The 5881-nt window shown below is 30.9% G+C and overlaps 1 long non-coding RNA gene across 1 annotated transcript; it reads right to left on the bottom strand.

The window, feature by feature from the left end:
- Window positions 1-455: 455 nt before the first annotated feature.
- LOC143066340 (uncharacterized) lies at window positions 456-3287 on the bottom strand. The gene is made up of 2 exons (XR_012975563.1): window positions 3185-3287; window positions 456-680 (listed from the first exon to the last, which is right to left on the bottom strand). It is a non-coding gene; the product is annotated as an uncharacterized LOC143066340 (long non-coding RNA).
- Window positions 3288-5881: the final 2594 nt, after the last annotated feature.

Here is a 5881-nt window from a genome sequence, read left to right as displayed (position 1 = left end):
TAACAAATTTTTTTAATTCAAAAGCTCATGTTGAAAATACCATCCGTTCAGTCGTAATAACTTCGATAGTGGCATATTTAAATATTTTTGTTTTTAAATGTTCAGTTCAAAAGTTTTACTGGTGCACTCAATTTAATTCTCTAATTTTCATTTAAATTTTTACTGTCTCTAGTGCATGTATAAATATTGAATAACATTCAATGCATAGGTAAAATGTAGAATCGTGTTCGAAAGGCGTCCTATTTATTGAATGAAACAAAAAACAAATGGTAGTTTATTGGAATAAGGGCATAGTTTTCAAAGCTAAAGAATAGCGAATTTTATAATCTCAGTTTTCTTTGGTAAAATTATACGATGCCGTCAAGTTTTCTGAAAATCCTTTTATTTTACAGTTATGACGCAAAATTCCTACAGTACATTAATTATTAATGTAATGCAGCATAAAAAAGAATGAATTTATTTTTAGGTATCATTTAATCATGAAAATATAGAAAATTTTTTCCGTCATTATTATTGATAATTGTCATATGATCACATCATTCAATCTTACATCCTTTTGATCCACACACAGAAAATCGCTTAGCTGCAACTTTTTGGTAACTACTCTTGTTGCGACCTGTTTTTTGAGGGCAACCTGTTGCTCCACAAATTGAGTAACGTTTGTGTTCAATGTTGGATATCTGCAATATACAAACGAACTATGATTTATATTATTTACAAAAGTTATTACATATGAACACAACAAAAGAGATATAATAATATGAAACGATATACTTTATTCAAAGGCTGCGCAAAATAAATGTATAGTATTCCTTCAGTAACTTTCCCTAATCTTAATTCTAATGATCACTTCGAACTGACTGTAATAGACGCAGTGTTACGATAACGTAAAGGTGGACCTTGTTGATATGTCTGTGTCTGTATATTATTTATTTAGCATTTTTCTGTGCTGAGAGTGCTTGCGTTTGTTTGTACTGTATTCCTGGTTGCATAAGAAACGAAACGGTTGAAAAGCAATACTACCCAAAAGATATAAAATTTATCAACTTTGCCTGAGAGAATTGATACCTAAGTGTTTTCGAAGATTTGTTAGAAACTATGTTAGTGAAGAATTATTGTCTACGGAGCTGGTGATACCCTATTGGACTGATAGTTCTTCACCATTAATTTCGACCCTGTGCTGTATAACTGAAAACAAAGTTTTTCAGAAATCTATTCTGTACATGATGACTGGATATTCTGCTTTTGTATTTGACCCAACATTGCTCTCAAGTGGAACCGGAAATCAGACATAAATTTGTCTATTATAGGTAGGTCTTACAAAGAAAAAAATATATGGTGAATATTTTTTAATATTCTATTCGTATGTAAAGTAAAGATAATCAATCACCCAGTTCATTTATTAGATTATAGTTTGGGACAACTTACACGATTGATTTGATTTATAGTTTGATTTAGAAGAAAGCTAGATAATCCAATTAATTATCTAATTACTAACACAATTCTATATTAATAGTATTGTAATTGTTATATCATACATCAAATACCTTAATTACAAACCTGATTTTGAACTGAATCAAAATTTTAGAAGTTTACCTGTGACATCAATTTTGAACCGTTATACAGTCGACAATGCATGGTACTTTTTGCTGTTTTATGGGTTATCATATTTTGTTTAACGTTCGTTTTTATTCTGGGGTTAGTCAACTCTTCGGTGTAGACATGTACATCAATTGTATGGTCATTTTTAAATATCTACTGTTTGCAAAAGTAAAAGTTATTCTAAATTCTTAGGATATTCCTATCTCAGGCATTGATAACCTTAGTCGTATTTGACACAATTTTTTGGAATTTTAGTTCATCAATGCTCTTCAACTTTGTACTTGTTTGTCTTTTTGAACGAGTTTGATCTATGCGTCACTGTTGAGTCTTATGTAGACGAAAAGCACGTATGGTCTACAAATTATAAGCCTAGTACCTAAGTTAATTATTAACATGTCGAAATGTCCTATTGTAATGTTTCTTTGTGTATATATCTGTCCTGAATGTTATTGCATTTATTTGTACTGTAGTCCTGTCATATAAGGTTGTTATTTTTTAGTGTTATATTTAACATTGCCATAAATGCGCGAGTTTCGGCTATCCACAAAACCAAGTTCAACCCATCATTTTCCTTAAAATGTCCTATACCAAGTCAGGAAAATGGCAGTTGTTACTTATAGTTCGTTTCTTTGTGTGTTTTGTTGTTTTGTTTTTTTGTAACTCTTAATTGTTTCTATTGTTTCCTTGTTTTCCTCTTATAGTTGATGTGTTTACCTCAGTTTAAGCTTGTAATCCGGATTTATTTTCTCTCAATCGATTTAGGATTTTCAAACAGCGGTAAACAACTGTCGCCTTTATGTAGCATTCTGATTTTCCATTGGTCTTTACGATCACATGTTTGAAAGGTTATTTTATGTATCTGAAATCTTGTTACTATTTTTGAAGTATGTTAATGATATGTATCTATTTATATGCATTTTTAACGGTCAATATAAAAAATCTTGATAAATATAGATCCGGAAATAAACCGTTCCGGTCTGAAATTTCTCTACGTTATGACGTCACCCATAAAAATCACGGTAGAAGCACCACAGCAGTGGAAACTTAGATAATTTGATTTCTTTGTTCTTAATAGTTAAACAAAATAAGTTCTTTTTTTGTTTACACTAAAAATAGTTTATCTTATATGTTAACATTTTCGACGGCTTGTGACCAATTTTGCAAAATACAATTTAACATTGGAGTCCACTTCCATAATACATTATTATCATAAGTAACATAAAATTAAGGACTTTCACTCAGTCAATGCGTTATATGTATATAGACCTGTTAGATTATATTGACACTCGGACCTTGTCCTCGGTCAATATAATCGGAACAGGTATATATATTACGTACATGTATTGAACTCGTTAAAAGTCTATAATTGATAGATATGAATTTATACCTCCGAAGCTCTTAAAGCGATTTCCCTTCACCAGGAACAGTTCATTTTATGTCATAAAGACAAAAATGAACAATCCTTTTGCATGAAATTTTTATTAATTAATTTAATAATGGTTTGACGAGAACAACACATTAATACAAATTTGGTACACATGAGAAATAAATTCCACGATTAAAGTGATGTAAGTGTATTTACCTCATTCTGGTATTGATCTCGAAGAAGGTGTAGTAATGACTTCTCTTCAAAACTTTCATCATAGTCATACATCTTATACGAATCCATATTTGGAAGCAACTCCTGTAAGATGAATATAATTTTATGTACAAATATTTCATGAGCAAATTTCATAGTTCATTTCGCTTTAACTTAATGTATTATGGGAAGTGTGTGAATTATAACAATGCTTTGCGTCACATGAATTTTTCTACATGTATAAGCTTAACTTGAAAGGAAGATACAATTATTTAAATGCTGTTGACATAATTAAAAACACAAAATCGATTAACAGCCAATTGAATTGATGTTGTTTTTATTAACACCATGCAGCAAATACTTCATTAATATTTAAAACTATGCAATACAAGAAAAGAGGATGATAATTCAAGGCAACAATAAATAGAATCTGTATTTGATTACCAACATAATCTATATAACTAAACGAGGATTGAAGAGGATGGTTGGCAGCAAGATCAACAATTCTTAAGATCAACACTGATCAAAAAAAAAAAAAGAGAGAGAGAGAGAGAGAGAGAGAGAGAGAGAGAGAGAGAGAGAGAGAGAGAGAGAGCTAATGAATGTTGTCCCGCAAGCCAACCAAAACATGAATCCAAAGGTATTTGATTATAACAATGGAAAACCTCCCAAAAGATTCCAACACTCATTTTGAAACTTTTTGTGGAAACGGAAAAAAGGAATCTCAAAACTAAAATGGGTATGTGTCAATTCCTTCTGATCAATCTTAATTGAAGGAATATCAAAACTAGCACAATTATGAATGAATATGAACTATCTTGATCAGAATCAATCAAATATACAGACATAGACATAAAATTTAGAGAGTTGTCAAAAATATTAATTGTAATCAAATGGTAAAGCAAGTTTAAACTAAATATGACAAGAAAACGTACTATTTCAACGATTATTAAAGAAGCTTACCTGCTACATGTAAATAAGAACCATATATAAAACTCACTGTATGCTGTATCAAAGTAAACTTATACATGTATTTTAAATACCTGAACACGGTATGCTTGGCAAACCAGAACACATGCCAGTAAACTCAGTGCCAAATACTTCTGAAACATAACTTTGAATTCTAATGCAGAGTTATCATTTTCAAAACTAAATACTGGTATTTATTTGAAATATATTTGACGTAGAAGTGTTGCCAAATCGTTTTTGTATCCCTAGCCAATTTATCATTTAGCGTATTTCATGGAGAGATGCCATTTAATATATTTTTTTAATAGATAATATACATTTCAAGAAATTTGTCAGTCAGAAAGTGATGGAATAATCGTAATGGTTGCAGTATTTTCAATTAAAAAGATATTTACAAAATTAAAGTAGGTGCATCACAAACAATTCAATCGAAATTTGAATTTGGAAGAAGGTAAAACACAAATCTACTAAATTGGCAAAATACATCAAACATGCTATGCAACACATATCGCAACAGTTATTTCATGTTTTCTAAACAACGATACGCCTACAAACTTAGGTATGTCTTAGCACCATACAACACAATGAACTGTATGCAAATCATTCATATAACTAAAAGTTACTGTTTGCAATTTATGTAAAATAAGAAATTATTGTCGGTATAACTTGATAAAGGAGATATTTATGAGAAAAACAACCTCGTAGGAATCCGCCATTTAAGATTATCTGAAAAACGTATAATACCAATGTATATACACACGTTGATTGAAAACCTTCATGTGGTAAGGCATATTCCTACAAATTCCTGTGTTCATGATGTGTGTATTCCGAAAATCTTCATTAGATACCCCAGACGCCAAAAGTTTGGAAAGCCAAACGTTTTAAAGCTTACGATTTTGCTTTTTGCTTGCATTAATAACATTGGAACTGAAATAAACAGCCTAAAATCCTGTCATCTTGCTCCTTTTTTAATTTGTATATAATGTTGTACGTTTTAGTAAGCTATAAGACTAGAGTCAAAACTGGTCAACATGAATTTGGCAGCAAATGACATTTATAAAGGATCAGATGCAATATACATTTGAAATACAATTTGTACTGATACCCATTTCATAAGCAAATTTTTATTTTAATAGGTTATATACCCATTGATGCAAAGAACAAAAACTATCAACAAAAGATACCAAAAACTATAAATAGTTATCAAAGGTACCAGGATTATAATTTAGTACGCCAGACGCGCGGTTTGTCTACATAAGACTCATCAGTGACGCTCATATCAAAATATTTTTAGAGTCAAACAAGTACAAAATTGAAGAGCATTGAGGATCCAAAATTCCAAAAAGTTGTGCCAAATACGGTTAAGGTAATCTATGGCTGGGATAAGAAAATCCTTAGTTTTTCGACAAATTCAAAGTTTTGTAAACAGGAAATGTATAAAAATGACCACATGATTGTTATTCATTTCAACACCGAAATGTTGAGTACTGAGCTGGTGATACCCTCGGGGAGGAAACGTCCACCAGCAGTGGCATCAACCCAGTGGTGTAAATAGTTATCAAAGGTATCAGGATTAGAATTAAGTACGCCAGACGCGCGTTTCGTCTACATGTACATAAGACTCATCAGTGACGCTCATATCAAAATATTTTTACAGCCAGACAAGTACAAAATTGAAGATCATTGAGGATCAAAAATTCCAAAAAGTTGCGCCAAATACGGCTAAGGTAA

This window comes from Mytilus galloprovincialis, chromosome 3 (genome assembly GCF_965363235.1).
Source record: "Mytilus galloprovincialis chromosome 3, xbMytGall1.hap1.1, whole genome shotgun sequence".
In the NCBI taxonomy this organism is placed as follows: domain Eukaryota; kingdom Metazoa; phylum Mollusca; class Bivalvia; order Mytilida; family Mytilidae; genus Mytilus; species Mytilus galloprovincialis.
The sequence above is the reverse complement of the archived record's forward strand: the minus strand, read 5'-3'. Positions and strand labels throughout refer to the sequence as shown.